Source organism: Solanum stenotomum, chromosome 1, assembly GCF_019186545.1.
Source record: "Solanum stenotomum isolate F172 chromosome 1, ASM1918654v1, whole genome shotgun sequence".
NCBI classification, from domain to species: domain Eukaryota; kingdom Viridiplantae; phylum Streptophyta; class Magnoliopsida; order Solanales; family Solanaceae; genus Solanum; species Solanum stenotomum.
The window spans coordinates 77,670,654-77,689,438 of NC_064282.1; the positions used below are offsets into that span (position 1 = coordinate 77,670,654).

The window sequence follows — 18,785 nt, forward strand, 5'->3', positions numbered from 1 at the left end:
TAGATGAAATTGCATGATAAAATTGGCAGTTACAATACCCTTGGAACGATAGATACTGATTGTGTTGCCTTGTTGTATGTGATTATAAGTCTACATGTAAGTTTCGACTTAGGGTTCCAAAGTTTGTCTTAAATAATTGTTAAAATGATTAATCGGAATCCTGAGAATGACAAACTAGCATGATTCAATGTTGAGATGCATGATTAGACTAGGATATTGTTGAAAATGGTCTAAGATGTGGACTTGAAAATTAAGAATGGCTAAAACCTGGCACAGATCCCATCCACGATACCCTGTCTACGGACCGTAGATCAATCTACGGACCGTAGATTGGGTTCGTGGGTGGATGCTCTTGAAAATTTCACCAAGTGTGTAACCACGGATGTGGACTACGGTCTGTAGATCAATCTACAGACCGTTCTGTACTTTCGTGGTTTCCATCTGCGACAAATACTGTTGGACCTCTGATCCACGGAAGGGTTCCGCGGACCGTATATCAATTTATAGACCGTAGGTCCCCTCCGTGGATGGCCACTGTTGCCTCTGTCTGAATTTTTCTTGGGACTTTGTTACTGTTCGTTTATAGTTCTAAAGTTTTTTTTAGTTGTTTAGATTTAGTTGTGGCACTAATATCGCTTCCACAGGTACGATGGCACCCAAATAGCTAGGTACCTACTCAAAACATGGCAAGTCAAAATCTGTTGCTCCTAGCTTCAGGTTAATCAATAAGGACACAGACACGGAAAGAGATCCAGCATACGTTCCTCCCAACATAAGGACTTCTCCCGCTGCACCCCGAGCCACCATAGGCACCCCCCTGAAGGTGATTCCTGACGTAGTCACTGTCTACCAGTTTGATGAAGAGCACACACTGATCGGGTCACCAACTAGGGCTGTTTCCAGTTCAGCTATTGGGTCTGCGTCTGGCTCCGAGTCTACCCATGCTTCGGGCTCTGAGTCCAGCTATGCTTCAGGGTCTGAGTCTGCCCATCCTTCGGGGTCCAACGCCAAGTTAGCCACAGGGTCTAGCCAGAATGAACAAGTAGCCTCATCTGATGAGGCCACTAGCTCAGAGTCAGTACCCATACCAAGGAATGAGAACCCTACCCAGTGGTCGGTGAGCCAAACAGATGGTGTGTTGAGGGCCAATGGAAAATCTATCGGGATGCCAAGATGATTAATAATAAAGAAAAGATGGCCCGAATTGTTAGAAAGGAGCGCAGAGTCCTCACAGGGAGCTTGCATACTGTCCCCGACATTCACCGTCTTTTCAACCTTCACAAGTGTGACTGGATTGTTCGAGACCCAGGGACTTATAGGGAGGAGATTGTGCAGGAGTTCTACGCCTCCTTTGCTGCCACGCTCCGTGGGTCAGTCTCTAAGAAATCAAAGCCCTTAGCCCAAGATCCTCTCACGTCCACTATGGTCCGAGGTTGTCCGGTAGACATATCACAGGCTACCATCAGCCGTTTTCTCTATGGGCCTACCACAGGTCACACTTGGTCACTAAACAGTGGAGTTTGATTACAGATGGGACATCGTGCGGAGCAGTGCTTTCCAGGGGAAAGCTGAGCAGCGAGAGGCTGTTAAACTATGGTTGGCTAAGTACATTGCTACTGATGGCGAGCGTGCGGAGTGGGTCGCGACACCACGATTGGGTATTCGAAAGGCCACATTAAATTTTGCGGCCATGGTTGTTGGTGCGTAACAGGGTGTCGCCTACAAAAGCTGACAACCAACTCACTTGGGGCAGAGCGGTCATGGTTGCAGCATTAGTAGCAGGAGTGTAGATTGACTTTACCCGCATGCTGCTGATAGAGATTCACAAGAGGGCATTCAAGACCTCCACTACTTACCCCTTTCCATGTTTGATTTTCCAATTGTGCAGGGACTCTGGAGTGCCGATGAGGCATTGTGATAGGTTGATCCACCCTACCGAGGCTTTGGATATAGGCATCGGGGAATTTAGAAGCCTTATACAGAAAAGGAGTGGTAATTGTTTATGTTTTTCGTATGTATTCATGTTTTTATCAATGTATTTTGCCTTTTAAATGTGTTATTTCTTCTGTAATTTGATTTTTTCAACCGTAACGATCCAACTGCATTGAGAATGATTACTTAAGCAGCAAATGGTGGCCACATTGGTGCATCCTATGTGTTTGCCATAATTTCAATCTTCAATGGCGGTGAATCCATGAGAGAAGGTTTAATGTTCATTGCCAACATGAAAAAATGGAGCCACTAAAAGTCAGAAGATGTCGACAGAATTTGCGAAATATTTTAGGTGGAATGTGGGTGCCAGAACCTAATTTGTTGGGAGGAAGACCCATTTGTTGCACTGTTCATCAATTTGAGCAAATCGTTCGCAAGAATGGTTGGCCCATGGGAAGCGACAATGAAGATTATATTCGTTGTGAATTATGTAGTTGTGATTTGGAACTAGATTATGTAGTTAAATTTCTACCTTATACCACTGTGTGGTATTAATTAGATTGTCATATGTGGCAACATATTTACATAACTTGCAAATTCATGGTGAAAAAGGTTGCCTTTTTTTGTTTTGTACTGATTTTTGAATTTGTTCTTTATAAAATGTTTAATCTAAAAATATTTGTTTTTTTTTCATTGTGTTCTCATTTTGACCATCCTTGAAATGTCATTTTGTGGCAACATATTTACGTTCTCTTGGATAAAATGTTGAATTTAAGTATTTGCATTTGAAAAGTCAAAAGTGCCTCTTCGTCTTCAGAACTTGCAACTTTTCACATTCATTATATTGGGATTATATAAGAAGAACACAACTTAGGTCCTTTCATTTAATTTTCTTCAAGTTGGGAAGGAAGAAAAAGAAATTTTCTATCAATTATTTTTACAAAGACTATCATCCCACTAGTTCAATATACAATGACCAAGTAAATCCATATGATAGTTATATAACACCCTTGTAAATCGTTGTTCCAAGTGTTATAGCATATTTTTATTGCTTAATTATGGTTCAAAGTACTGAAATTTGGTCCAATTTGACATTTTCTCATTCCTAAATTGCTTAATTCATTGATTAACTGATCCTTGAAGTGTTATCTGTGGCAACATATGCACGTTCTGTTGGATAAATCGCAAGAGACATTTCATATGTGGCAACGTATGTATATCATAAAATGGTCTTTTGGGGGTTAATTCAATTAAATTGTCACCTAATTCAACATGTAACACTAATATATAGTCCTACAACATGTCTATGTACAAAATTATGGTCTAATACAACAACCTTCATTCAATTCTATCAATTATTTTTACAAAGACTATCATGTCACTCGTTCATCATACAATGACCAAGTAACTCGATATGATAGTTATATAACACCCTTGTAAATCGTTGTTTCAAGTGTTATAACATATTTTTATTGCTTAATTATGGTTCAAAGTACTAAAATTTGGTCCAATTTGACATTTTCCCATTCCTAAATCGCTCAATTTATCGATTAACCGATCTTTGAAGTGTCATCTGTGGCAACATATGCATGTTCTGTTTGAAAATTTGCAACAGACATGTCATATGTGGCAACATATGTATATCATAAAATGGTCTTTTTGGGGTTAATTCAACATGTAATATAACAGATCATTCTTGAATACTCCACTAACACAGACTCCACTCACTCTCACTCATTATAAAAGGGTTAATTAGGGTTCCCTTAATTCACTAAAAAAGCTCTCGTTTTTTATTTTCTTTCCTTTATTCTTTCTCCTCTCCTCCTCTCACACTCAAATTTCCCTGAGAAGATGTTACCACCTTGGAAAAATTTAAGTCTCTGCATGCTCTTGTTGTGGGTGATCAACACAATTATGTTGTTCTCAGTTAATATGATTTCTTCTTCAAGTGTGTTTTCAGTGCATGGGTGATGTTCGTTGTTTGTTTTTGTCGGATCTTGTCTAATAGAGGGTAGCTTCATCATTTGGTAAGTCTTCTTACTTTATATATAACATCCTATCTACTTTAATGGCGTGTATGTGGTAGCTAACTATGGTTGTTTGTTTTTTTGTAGGTGGTCTTATGACAGAGTGCATGGGTAGCTCTGATCCATCACCCTTCAAGAAAGAATGGTGATGCCCATCTAGGCTTAATCACTCAATGTTGACTCTAGATCCTCCAGTCAAGTCCCTTTTTGCTGGATGAAGTATTAGTATAGGGTTAGAGCGTTTCAAATGTAAATTTTGTTGTTTTTATTGGCGTTAATGCCTTGTAAATATGGATATGTAGCCTAGCCTAGCCTTGCATGTCACTATATCAACTATCAATGGGCTAGAACATTTTAGATGTAAATTTTGTTGTTTTTGTTGGCGTTAATGCCTTGTAAATATGGATATGTAGTCTAGCCTAACCTTGCATGTCACTAGTTCAACTATCAACTATCAATGACATGTTTATGTTTATGTTTAATGTTTCCCAAGTTTATGTGCTTGAATTCCTCTCTATTAATGGTGATACTACTTGCATGTATACATAGTTGACATATGTTGCACAACTTAAAAAACATAAGTACTTTATAAAAGTCATAGGCAAGCCCAACCTCTAAAACTAGCCCAATTGGCCCATTATTTCATTTCTAGAAGGGATATATATGTAAATTAGGGTTTTCATTTTCATTTCAAGAATAGGATTTTCATTTTCTTCCTCACTGCTTCAGTTTCTCTCCTCTTCGCGCTTTTTCTCTCTCTTCGCTTGGATCTCGGATCTCTGTAGTGCATGGGATATAATGATGTTTTTTATTTCATCGGTCTTTTTTCTGTCAGTCTTTTCTATTCTTTGTTTTTTAATACACAACTAATTTGATTGGCCTTTGGTTAAACCAAATCTCATCATTGTCATGTATTGTCAAATCAATAAAATTATTAACTTTGCAATGTAGTGGTTGGGTAAGAATGAGTTCTTTAAATATAGATCAGTACTCTAGATTTAGATCTAATGAATTATTTTTGTTTGTTTTTGTTACTTTTGATATAATGTCAAATGCAATATTGAATCGAATTTGTACTGATGAAAATGATCCCATGTTGGGTGCGAAAATTATTGCAAACATGGAGACTTACTTTTATTGCAAGCTTCATGGTCGAAGGACAATCAGGTCGAAGATTTTGGTCTTGTCCACGCTATCGTGTATGTACATTTCTACATCTTAGTCCGGAGACTTCTCTTTATTTTGTTTTATTTTTTAAAATTTAAATTTCTTTGTGGTGTGTATTTTAGGAGAATGCATGCAACTTCTTTAGATGGAGAGATCGTGAAGATGTTCGTATTCGATCCAAGTTCATTATTCTGAGATTGGCGAACATAATTAAAGAGTTGGAAATTGATGATGAAAATCATATTAAAAGAAGTAACAAATAGGTGATGAAGGAGAAGAAGAAGACCATATGTTGTAACAACGGGAAGCTAATCTTCGTGTTGTTTGTTGTGGGTTTTTTTCTATTTTTAAGCATTACCAAGAAGAACACCGTGGAGGATGGAAAATTCTTATGTAGTTGTGTACAATCATTAAAATTATCATAGTTGTGGAAATAAAATAAATAAACGTAGTTTTGCACTCCTGTTCCAACATTTTTACTTGTTCTTAACACAACATATGAGTCAAATATTGCTACATATGAGACATATGTTGCTACAGATGACTCATCTGTTGCTACAGATGCCTCAAATGTTGCAACATATCACCCTTATGTAACAACGTTTGACCATTTGAGGCATATGTTGCTACAGATAACCCATATATTGCTAATATGAGACATATGTTACTACAAATGACCTATATTTGCTACATATAAGACATATGTTGCTACAGATGACCCATATGTTGCTACATATGAGACATATGTAACAATATTTGATCAAGTACTTACTCTCAATATAACATCACATACTATGTACTTGCTCTCAATATAATATAAAATAACATAAGTGATAAAATAAATTATTGTCTTTAATTACAAACACATTATCAAGGCTCCAAGCTCCTAGATACTATCCCATCAGCCCAAACCCATTGCATTCGACGAACTGCATTGTCACACAACAGGGTTTGGGGAGGTTGAATTGCTATCCTGGTAATCAAATGCTTAATAAATGCAAGCAAATATGATGCGCACGCGGCTTTGGTATCATTTGTTACCATGGGTTCCAATCGACCTTTAAATTCCCATGGTTCATTGAGGAACTTATCTGGAAAATGCTTCATTATTCCACTTTGCTTCAACAATTTTGGCAGCAACTCGAAGACATGTTGTATGAATTTCAAAAACTTGGCATGTTCCATTCCCATCAGCAGACGGTCATAAACATTCATGTGACCCTCGTGCAAGAGGATCTCAAGAGTCACAAAATGAGTTTTGTTCATGTTCATGACTGCCAAAAGCCTTTTTGCACCAATCCAATCCATGCCTCCAGGATATGGTCTAATGCCCCTAGCATAGTTAATAATATCTTCATCCCATTCAAAATCATTACTTAACTGCGTAAAGCTTCTACCACCAGCTGTTGTTGCCTTCTCGCTCATTTTGTCATATCTTAGTTTGAAGTTGGAATAGAAGTTGAGATCCAGGATTCTATCTGTGGAATCATATTACTCAGGGTATCTCATATGCCTCTCCCGTATGAGGCTAAGGATTTCATCAACATTCTGAAATAAAAAATAATGTTAAAGAGTAAAGATGAGTAATCATTGAAAAGATAAAACAAACGAACATTATAAATTGAAGGTACTAGTAGAGAAAAATTACCCAGTCTTCCCACCAAATGTCCATGCTTGTCATGGTCCTGAAATCTTCTCCACTAAAAAAATGCATGCCGTATTGTGCACGCATATCCTTTGCTCTCGTCAGGTCCACCAGTTTATTCTTTTCAGCTATAGTCACACGCTTATAAACATTCACATGATTGAACTCCAACACTTCCTCTCCTACGGCCATTGACAATTCTCCAAAGATCTTCTTCTTCAAATTTTGTATTGCCTTGATAAAATATTTTTTCTCCTCTTCACCTTTGGAGTATATGGATGCCGAACATTCTTTGATGGAATGACCTTGACCCCCATCTTGTTTTTAAATTCATTGACAACCTGACTCAATGTTTGAAGATATATGATAGAATCTTCATCTTGTTTCTTGCACTTCTCACAGAGAAAGCCAGAGCATCTTCTACAAGAGGTAGCCCCTTGGTCTTGTCCAGCACCAGCATCAGCATCAATACCACGACTATCAACCCCATCAAAAGCAACTAATTCATTAACAACTCTGTTATAAATAAATAGTTAGTGGACAACAAGAAGAAATACTAATAATAGTTGAACGACTTTACTTTTTTGCATGATGCTTAAAGACCCTCATTTATCNAAAGCCAGAGCATCTTCTACAAGAGGTAGCCCCTTGGTCTTGTCCAACACCAGCATCAACATCAATACCACGACCATCAACCCCATCAAAAACAACTAATTCATTAATAACTCTGTTATAAATAAATAGTTAGTGGACAACAAGAAGAAATACTAATAATAGTTGAACGACTTTACTTTTTTGCATGATGCTTAAAGACCCTCATTTATCCATTGTGAGAAGGATGCCATTAGTTCAGTTGGACCCTCGTCGTCAATGTTAAAACCTTCAAATGGATATTGCTGCTTCATATCACAACTGACGACTTCGACTTTCTTCCCTTTCTTTTTCTCTATGTCTTTCGCTTTCTTTTTCACTTTCTCCTTCTCCTTCTCCTTCTTCTTCTCTTGCTCCTTCTCCTTCTCCTCCTCCTCTATCTCCCGCTCCTCTATCTCCTGCTCCTTCTCCTTCTCCTTCTCCTTCTCCTTGCCTTTTGGGTTTGAGTGTGATACTGGAGCAGTAGTCATTGATTTTTTTCTTTCACTAATTATAGATATTGATTGGGAAAGAGATTTTTTCAACCTCTTACACTTCAAAGGCTGTGAAATCTTCTTAGATGTATGGACATCAATATTATAAGTGATTTCCTTAAAAATGTCAATCAGTTCTTTAACACGACTAATAAAATAATCATGTTGCTGCTCACATTCTTCGCATAGACAAAAAGAGCATTTGATGTTAGAAGAGGAAGCAACACCTATAAAAAATTGAGTCGTTGTCATGGATGAAACTTCTTGTATCATTTCATTTACAAGGTAAATAAAAAAAGATTGAGAGTTTACAATTGATTATAAAATAATAATGGGTAGCAATTTATACTTGTGTTGACACAAATTGATATTCTGTTGCCACATATGTACCTTCTATTGCGACGAATGAATCTTCTGTGGCCACAGATGAATTTTCATGTGCCATAAATTAATCTTCTATTACTACAGATGACCATTTTGTTTCCCTAACACATAGGTGATATGTTCCAACATATGACAACTCTGTTAGAATATATACCAACATATCACTAAAATGTAGCAACATACAACAAATCTTTCAACAAATGAAATATATGTTGGACAAGTGAACAAGACTATATTTCTAAAATCATATGAACAAAATGGTCACAAAAAGAACAACAAAAACAAAAAAAAAAATGAATTTTCACTGAATGTTAACAATACATATACATTTCCTCAAAACTAGGGCTTTTTTGGGTTTGTTGATGTTCTTTCAAAAATAATAAATAATAGCTACCATTACACCATTATTCAATTTTCACATCTATAGAACAATTTATTGTTCATTAACCCAAGAATAAAACTTAGTATTGTTCAAAAATTGTAAAATCTTTCAAAAAAATGACTTACCCATTTTAAGTCGAACACAATCTTCAGTTCAGAAAGAGGAGAGAGTCACGGCCGGAGATGAGGAGGAAGATAAGATAATGGGGGAGAAAATTTTTTGATAGTCGGATTTTTGGATTTTCTAAGGAAGAAGAAGAAGAGAAGAGAGAACGTTGGGAGAAGAACAAAAAATTCTATTTTCTTTTACTTTTTTTTAAATGGTTTGGATAGAATTATAAAAGTTGAAAAATGAAGTGTTTTTTTTTTTGTATTTTTTAAAAGATTAGAAGGTTTTAAAAATGTTAATTTGGTCCCATATTTACTTAATTACATTTTAAAATGAATTTGATCCTTTCTTGGTCAAAGTGTCACCGAAAACCAAAGCAAGACTTAATTGACACCTTTCATTTAATTGTATCGAGTCTCTGAATCTCTTTAAACAATTTCAAGAAATTGAATTTAAACCAGATAAGTTCACATTCCCTGTTGTGCTAAATGTTTCTGGCCATTGTTTGATGATTGGAACAGGCGGATCATTGCATTCCATGACTGTGAAGTCGGGTTTCGGTTCAGATTTACATGTGAACAATACCCTTTTGAGAATGTATGCAGGATTTGGGGTGATCAGGTTTGCAAGACAGGTGCTTGATGAAATGCTTCAAAGGGATATAGTTTCTTGGAGTTCAATGATGGCTGCTTACGTTAATTGGTATGTATATTTGTTTCAGTTATTTGTCAAAAACACATTAATTATTACTTTTATACGAACTTCACACCCCAATTATCACAATCTATGTATTAGGGATCATATAGCAGACTTTAATTACTTGTGATTCAAGCATGATAGTAGTAATTGTTGTCTTAGTATTTACAGTTTCTCCTTCCAAAAGATGTTTCATGTATCTACTTATTACTCTGGAATCAGTACATTATTTATGATTGTGAACCCAACAAGTGTGTGAAGGCTGAGAAATTCTATAGCATTATGTGGAAGTTGTTTAAGATGATTATTATAATGGGAGTGAATAGAATTACCAAAATTTAAGTAGATTTTGAGCATGACAAGTTTACTACTTTGTGGAAACGAGTTCAAGTATGGTTTTGTGAGGAATTTGTAAGCTAAATGTCTTTTGATAGGTCTGACACATAACATGTAACAATTTTTATGAACAATGCTAGCTTGTAACCTTGTTCGTTATCCTTCAGAAATTTAGTGCCATGGTATTTGTGGTTCTCTTGAGCAATATATGTGATCTAATACTCTTGGTGAACTTTTTAAAATTCATCCCGGATGTCGATTGTGAATACTTGTTTTATACCATAAGAAGAAACCAGTATTCTAAACTTGTTCACTAGTCCAACCTTTTCTGTTTTTCCTTCTTGCTCAATACTACAATAGATTGTTAAACAAAGCCTAGGGTTCATATATGAAAGGATTAGTAAGGTGTTGAGCCTTTAAGATTGCGAATGGTGCATACTCTCCTAAAAGATCAGGGATTAACAATGATGAAAATTTTCTTTTAAATTGGAAAGGAGCATGTACTCCTGAAAAATAAGGGAGTAAAAATGAAGAAAATATTCATGGCTTAGATTTCAGTATTTATCTTGGAAAGGTCCCGATGACACTCTTTGAAATGGGGAATTAACAAAGAAGGAAAACTTTCATGGTTGAGATGCGTGCAACACTCCCGCCTCTTGTATTTAGGTATGCTGGTCTCACTACTGTATTTGTTTACTTTTGCATACATCAGATCATGTTAGGTTTTTTTTTAAAAATTCTGGAATCTCTATGTACATTCATATCCAATAAAAACTTTAAGCTTTGAAACCCAATTTTTGCAAACCAATCTTTGGACTTGTTACCTACAAAACTTTTGGAAAGAGGAAGCTAGTTCATGGCTCCAATGGTCGTGAGTTTTCTAAAACTAACGAGGTAAGGTGGATTATGGACAGTAACTTGGTCTAATAGTCTAACACTGCTGCTGTTTAGTTGTCCGGATTGCATATGGATGGATTCCTATGTCAAATTCTATCTGCAATTTAGACCTGAAAATAAAGAGAAATCCAATAATTAAGTTTCTTTTGAGATAAACTTTGAATTAAACGTTGAAAGGACAATGACTTTATAATGATACTATGGTTAGTTTGTCTATCCCATGGGAGAGTATAAGGGGCTTTGCATTTATAAATAGGGAATAGGGAGACAATAGAGAAAATATAAGCAGGCTTGACTTTCTCCTGATGAAGTCTCCAAACATTTGGATATTGCTCCTCATAGTTGAAGTAATGACAACGATTCTACTTCTTTTCCCTGCAGGAGTCTCCAACCGTTTTGTCAATACTTTTCTGTCTTATTCATTTTCATTTGATATCATAAAAGTGTGATTCGGGATGTCACCTAAGTGAATTCTATAAATTTCTAAAGCCAAGTTCCGCTACATGTGATATGCTCATTTTTTTCTTATAGTGAATCAGTTCTTTTATAGACGTAGAAGAAGTTGAATAGTTTGTACCTGAGCATATAGAGGAACCAGTTAACGGGTTTTTATGTTCGCTTTTCATCCCTTTTTGGCATGCAAATGAATAATTGCTACCTTGACCTCTTTTTTTGTGTAGGAGGTCTATTAATATGATTGTCTTTCCTGCTTTCTTTTCCTGTTTAACTTTTATTGTGAGGTTTTTGATTTCTGTCTGGCTTTTCAAAGTGTTAATAGTCAATGTTTTCCTGGATATCTCAGTAACTTGCCTTCAAATTCTCTGCTCCTGTTCCAATGTATGAAGCTAGCAAATGAAAATCCAAATTATGTCACTTTGGTTAGCTTGTTGGGGGCATGTACTCGTATCCTGAATATCAGATTAGGTAAATGTATTCACTCGCACATTGTTACCAATGGTATTGAACTACATGTTGAGCTGGAAACAACCCTCTTGGGGATGTATGCAAAATGTGGTCATATACAACATGCTTTCTGCATATTCAATTCGATGGGTGATAAAAATCTGTAGACCTGGACCATTATGATTTCTGGTCTTGCTAATCATGGACATGAGGAAAAAGTTGTGTCCTTGTTTGCTAGAATGGAAGAATCTGGCATTGGGCCGGACAGCTTATCATTTTCTGCAATCTTATATGCTTGTAGTCATATTGGCTTTGTTGATGCGGGGCGTGAATATTTTGAAAAAATGGCAAGTATTTATAACATCAGGCCAACTATGGAACATTACGGATGCATGGTGGATATGTTTGGACATGCTGGAGAATTAGAAGAAGCTTATGATATTATAAAGACCATGCCTATAGAGCCTAATTCTGTGATATTGAGGAGTTTCATTAGTGCTTGTAAGCATCATGGTCATATTCCTTGCGTAGAAGAAAATATAAGGGAGATTCTCCTCAAAATAGAGCCTGATCTCGGATCAAACTATGTACTTGCATCTAGTTTATCATATCTTTTTGGTTATTGCAGCGATGCGAACAGCCTAAGATTGGCTATGAAAGCAAAAGGGATAAATAAATATCCTGGCAGTCGTTTGGTAGTTCTTCCGAAGGAAGCAGTTGAAGGATCTGAGAGTAATGTTTCTGTTTATGCCGATAGAAGAGGCAATTCAGATCACCAGGAATGAAGGCACTGTTACATTCCAAAGACGAGAGAACACTATCACGATGGATGAAAATAAATTGCTTCTTTCTGGGTAATACCACCAGGCTGAGGTACAAGTTTAGGGGAGCTGTTTATTTGACCATTGGAAGAGGGTCACACTGAAGTTCCTAACATTCTTGCATAATTTGGAATAACTTGAAAAATGAAGATTACATTGTGCGGTGATTTTGATTTGTAGCTCATGGGATATGACATTTGAGAGGAACTCCACAAATTGGTATACTTTTGGAAGAGGAAAACCCGTGCTCTGTCAGAGCCACAACTCTGTTGTTATCCTTCTCAAATTATTCCTAACAACCAATCATGCCTAAATATTGGACTGGTCGGGATCAACTTTATGAGTCTCCTATATCCATTTTACCTTATTTAGGGCCATTCTTTTCGATACTGGTAAATGATTTTTTTTCTCCATAAACTACTCTTTCTTTTTAAAATGTGGTTAAGGTTAATCTTGGAATTCTATTAAGAAGTTGGGATGCCCTTAAAGTGGCACGTCCGCATGGCCTGAAACTTTGGTTAAAAACTATGAGGTATTCCCACGGGGAAACAAATTCAAAATCTTTTATGAATGTCAAGACTCAAGTCCTTTGCTTTGAGCTCTGGAAATTTAAATTAAACCAAGTGGTATCTTTATATTTCTGGTAGTTTAACTGTTATTTCTGTAATGAAGGAGAAGAAAGCAGTGAATATCTCATGCTGGAGTAGTTTTTGTTGTAAGCTAAATATGGAAAACGAAGCTTTAATAGTTGTACTACTCAAAGTAGCAAGTACATTTGGGTTGATATAATCTATGAAAAGAGAGCATGGAAAATCATCCGACTTCCATTGCACCTGCATTAGCATGTGTCTGCTTTTAAGGTATTCCCCTAAATGCTTTGAAAGTATAATCACATACACATCCATTTGCATGTTATTTTTTGGAGCTTGACTTGAAGCCATCAGGAAGGGGTCATGCCCTGTGTACTCTGTATCTGTCGATCCTCCATGTCCTTCACATTCCATGATTTAGGTATGATTAAGATTTCCTTAGAATACTCAACTGCCATGGGTTAGTGAGGCAAACTTTGGATATTTATCACAACAGAAAAGAACCACTTGACTGAAATTCATATTCAATATTCAATTAACGTTCTTCTGGTCCCACCTGCTTAAACATAAGGATCCATTCATTTGTATAATGTTGTTAATGACAATATCAGATGAACCTAGTTTGGTGGAAACCTCTTTGTTGTGTATTAGATCACTTTGCATATGAAAAAGTTTCAAGCTTCCTATTAGTTCATGAGCAATATACCGTATTGAATTGCTAATGTATATCATCTGAGATCATCCAGCACTCTAAATTATTGGAAGCAACTGGCCTGCGATCTCAAGCTGATTCTGTCTTGTTGTTAATCATTTTCAAGATTTCTCCTCTTTTGAATGGTGATGATCCTTATATGAGATGAGACATGCAAAGTTATTCACGCATGTTAGAAAGGTTGAGCTAGCCGGGACGTGGAGAAGGTGATCTATCAACATGGAGAACCTGACATCTGGTGGAGCCGCGTGAAAAAAATATGTGAATCTCTAGAAGGTATGTCTATATGTTAGAATGGAGTTCTATCCACAAGGAAAAGCAATCAGCAAATGTCTGAACAACCATTATCATTGTTTAACATTGCATAAATTCAATTGTTTTAATATTGATATGCTGGTGTATGGATTCATTTGTCTCGAATTATGCATTAGCTTTTTGATGTATGAGATACATTACATCTTTTTTTCTTCTGAAAAAGGCATTCTAATCAATTATTAATCGAACGAATATTTAGTAGATCATGAATTAAAGATGGGGTTTAACCAAACATAGAACCCAAAGCTCGAGCTAGCTAATGGACACATTGGTTTGCTGGTCTTTTAACAAAAGATGAGGAAATAGAAGTAAAGCCACACATGAGTGCTATACCATCTCAAATAATAATATAAAAAAAACTAAGAGTTGTTGTAAGATTTTTCTGATGCTTGTTTAACCCAAAGACTTTCGATCTCCACAATAATTGTTATTGATGAAAAATGTTCCTTTAGCGAGATTAGTGCTTCTCGAACACCCAAAGCCTCAAGCAAAAGGGAGCCATGAGGCGTATCTAATCATCATAGCGACCTCTCATGAAGTTTCCATGAGAATCACGGACTAGCATGTCTGAGTCGCTCCTACCAAAGTAAGGTCAAAAGAAGCATCAATGTTTCTCTTAAGGATATTCTCATTAGGAGGAAACCATCTAATTGGACCAAACTTTAACTCGGGACTCCTACTCGAGTCTCAACCCTGAACCAAGACTCTTAACCTGACTCAGAATCTAACCCTAACTCAAGATTCGAGCCTTGAGACCTAGTATCTAAGCCCCAACCCTCGACCTTGACCTAGGACCTAGGACGTGACACTTAAAACTTGATCCTGACCCAAGGCTCGAGACCCAAACCTCGAGACCCTTCGACACTAACTCGAGATTCAACTAGGAACTTGAGCACTTACCCTCTAGAACGATTAGATATCTAACTCTGACTTTAACCCGAGACCCAATCCTTGAGATTCGAAACCTACAACCTAACCTTCAGTCGCGACTGCCGACTAGAACCTCCAGACTCGACCCGGATCCATATTAAAAATCAAAGTGAATTTTTAGCAGTAAACCCAAATTAAAGTAAATCTTTAAAATGTGCTACAGTTTGACAAAATTTAGAGATCACTTTAAAAGTGAGTTATGTTTGGTTTGATTAAGAGGGTCAACCCAATATGAAATTATCATGTGCTAAAGATTTTGGGTGAATTGGGTGGACCACCAATTTTCAGTCCATATTTGACACCCGTACATAAGTGTGTGAACCGAAAAATGGGGCAAGTTATATGATTATTCCTTAGAAACTCTATTTACTTCAAGGAATACTTTATTTTTTCTACTAGTAATAAGAGGTTAGGAAGCAGGTCATGGACGACATGCTTGCTTCCAGACGAGGGCAAGACAATAATTTTATACTTGGTTGTGTGCTTTTGTCACGACCCAAACTCGGATGTGATGGCACCTGTCTTATCCTGCCAAGACAGGTCAGCCTAAACCCAAATATGATCAGGTGAATGTGAAAGTTTAAACAAAATAAGGAACTAAGTATAACACAAACATGCAGAAACATAATATAACTCAAAATACCCCCAAAACCTAGTGTCACGTGTACAAGCTTCTAAGTATTACAATAGATTCAAAGAAGTACAAGTATGAATGTCTTTGTTGCTAGAGCAGAACAAGAGCATAATTAAAGAATAAGAGGTTTTTGCTGATATGACAAACAAGTACCTCACAACTCTTCATAGTAAGCCTCGGATGTAAAAGAGAAGAAGGAATAATCATGATGATCCGGGCTCGTACCCTACACAAGTGTAGAAGCAAGAGAGCGAGTACCAAACAACATGGTACTCAACAAATAAATGACTAACTCAAGGTAAAACAATACATAATACAAGTATTCCAACACTCCAACCGAACCTCCACAACTACAACCTACATAGAATAAGTCCAACCTAACAATTCACAATTATATAGCACATAAACATGAATAGCAACACTTTAAACGTATACAGGTCACTAATACAAAAGTTCATATTCATCAACCACAGGTTACATAACAAGCACTCACAAGGTCTACAAATGGTAATGATGTGCAATGTCATGAAATGAAATGTCAAATATAGTAATCATGTCTGTCCTAACGATACCAATCCGCTAAATATCAGACTGGGACCCATGGGGGACTCACAAGGTTCATGTATCCGCCAGAATCATTTTCCCTCATCATAGTCATCAATCACTGAAACCATTTTCCCTCAGCATAATCATCAAAATAGATCTCAACACAGTGTTTCAGAACCAATGCAAATAGGCATGTCCATACAACAATAAGAAGATGACAATTTCCATATCAATACACAATCCATATCAACACAATCATGATACATCATCAATAATGAATCAATATAATCTTTCAAATCACCCACAACACATCACACATCTTATACCATCAAGTTACCTTTTATTTCCCCTACTTCATCACTAGAATCATTCCATATGACTATCTGACCACAAATATCAAGCCCTTCACCACTCTCCATTACTACCCAATGCATACAATAAGGAATACAAGATTCTATATACTTAACAAAGGGTCAAGAAGTCCACTTGTCTCGAACAAACAATCAATCACCCCTACACTTGAGCTTTCCCTTCACGTACAACCACATAATCCACACCAAGTAATCAAATATAGAATACCCATAAGTAAATATGAACAACAATACATATAATGTTGATTTTGAAAATCTGGTTCGTAATGACCCAAAAAGTCAATCTCGAAGGCTAGGATCAAATATGGGATTTGTAAGAAATCATGATACACCCTTCGGGGTGACCCAGTGGTTTGGGCTTGGAACTTCCATGTTCGAGGTCTCAAGTTCGAAACCCCTTGCCAGCGAAAGCAAAGGGATTGCCTTCTGGGTTGAGCTCGTCACACCGGGCTTGCCTAGTGCGGGTTACCTCTCCTATGTGGTTTGCGAGCTATTGCATAGGAGCGAGGGTTTTACCATGTGCGCACCCAAAGGCACTACAAGAAAATGTACATACGACGACATTAATTTGGTGACATTTGAAACGAATGTCGGAAAATAAAGAATTTCACAACATTTACAAACAAAACGTCATAAAACAATGACATTTGATGTCAAATGTCGTAAAAATAATGACATTTGGTATCAAATATCGTAAATATAATGACATTTGGTCCAAAATGTCACTATGATAATGACATTTATTACAAAATGTCGTTGTTTTTAGCGACATTTAGCGAAAATGTCATTTAAATGATGACATTTTGCTACAAATGTCGAATATAATATGACATTTATTACAAAATGTCATTAGTTTTAGTGACATTTAGAAAAAATATCACTTAAATAGTGACATTTAATATAAATGTTGAATATATTATGACATTTACTGCAAAATGTGATTGATTTTAGTGACATTTATTGCAAAATGTCGTTGTTTTTAGCGACATTTAGCGAAAATGTCATTCAAATGATGACATTTGCTACAAATGTCGAATATAATATGACATTTATTACAAAATGTCATTGGTTTTAGTGACATTTAGAAAAAATATCGCTTAAATAGTGACATTTAATAAAAACGTCAAATATGTTATGACATTTACTGCAAAATGTCATTGATTTTAGCGACTTTTAGCAAAAGTGTTGCTAAAATAGCGACATTTAAAACAAATATCGAATATATTACACTACTAGAATTTCGTTGTTTGCTGACTTCAAAATTGGTCGGAAAATGTAGTTTTCCAACGACTTTCCAACTACTTTTGAGTAGTCGGCAGACTGAGTGTCGAAAAATACTTGTCGACTGCAGCAGTCGGCATTCGCCGACTACCAGAGTCACTATATATAAATTAAAACCCGACAATTAAAGTACCTGAACTGCTGTTATTGGTCACACTTTAAAAGTGTCGCCTTTTATATCTCATCTACAACAACACTCATTAAGTGTAAGTTTTCTTATGTACATGCTAAAATTTATAATCCATAAGCTAAGCCAAGTGTGGCCTTTGCTTCCTTATTGCCCACAATTTTAAAGTGTTGCCTTTTCTATCTTATGTATGACAACACTTTGAAGTGTAGTCCTTGCCCATGTGCATACCACAATTTACAGTCCTTTGGCTACACTTTTAAGTGTGGTAATATATTTTTTTGGCAATAAAATATTTATATGCCACAATTTCTAATTAAAAAACACTAATATTGTTTTGCAATAAATAATCTCAAACATTAAATTAGCTAATAAGTAATTCAAATATATAGATTTGCAATAAACTTCAAAAGATAGTATGTCCTGTGTACATACACATACTTATAAAGCAATATTCTAAATATGTGTACACAATAGTTCAAAAAGTACTCTTACAATAGTTCAACATATATTCTAGCAATGAATATATTTCACAAAATCAAATATAATGTATTCAAATTTTTACAATAGTTCAAAAACTCTTCACTATCCACTTCCACTTCAATGAGATCAAATTGAGTTGTGGCGATCCTTCAAATTTGATCACCTCCATTTCCCTACACATTTAAAAAGAAACTAACAATCAAAACAAACCATGTACAACAAATCAAATTGCAGCAGTTATAGAAGTTGGAAGTTTTGTTGGAGTGAAGGGTCTTGTATAATAAAAGTATAAAGTTACTATAACCCAAAAAAGAGACATGAACTTCATGTCTCTTTTTGCTTTTTTTTTCCTCCATCTTCCTAAAGGAAAAAGT

The 18,785-nt window shown here is 36.1% G+C and overlaps 1 pseudogene; it reads left to right on the forward strand.

The window, feature by feature from the left end:
- The first annotated feature begins 9,172 nt into the window (after positions 1-9,172).
- On the forward strand, positions 9,173-12,386 carry LOC125856964 (pentatricopeptide repeat-containing protein At4g21065-like; annotated as a pseudogene).
- The last annotated feature ends 6,399 nt before the right edge of the window (positions 12,387-18,785 follow it).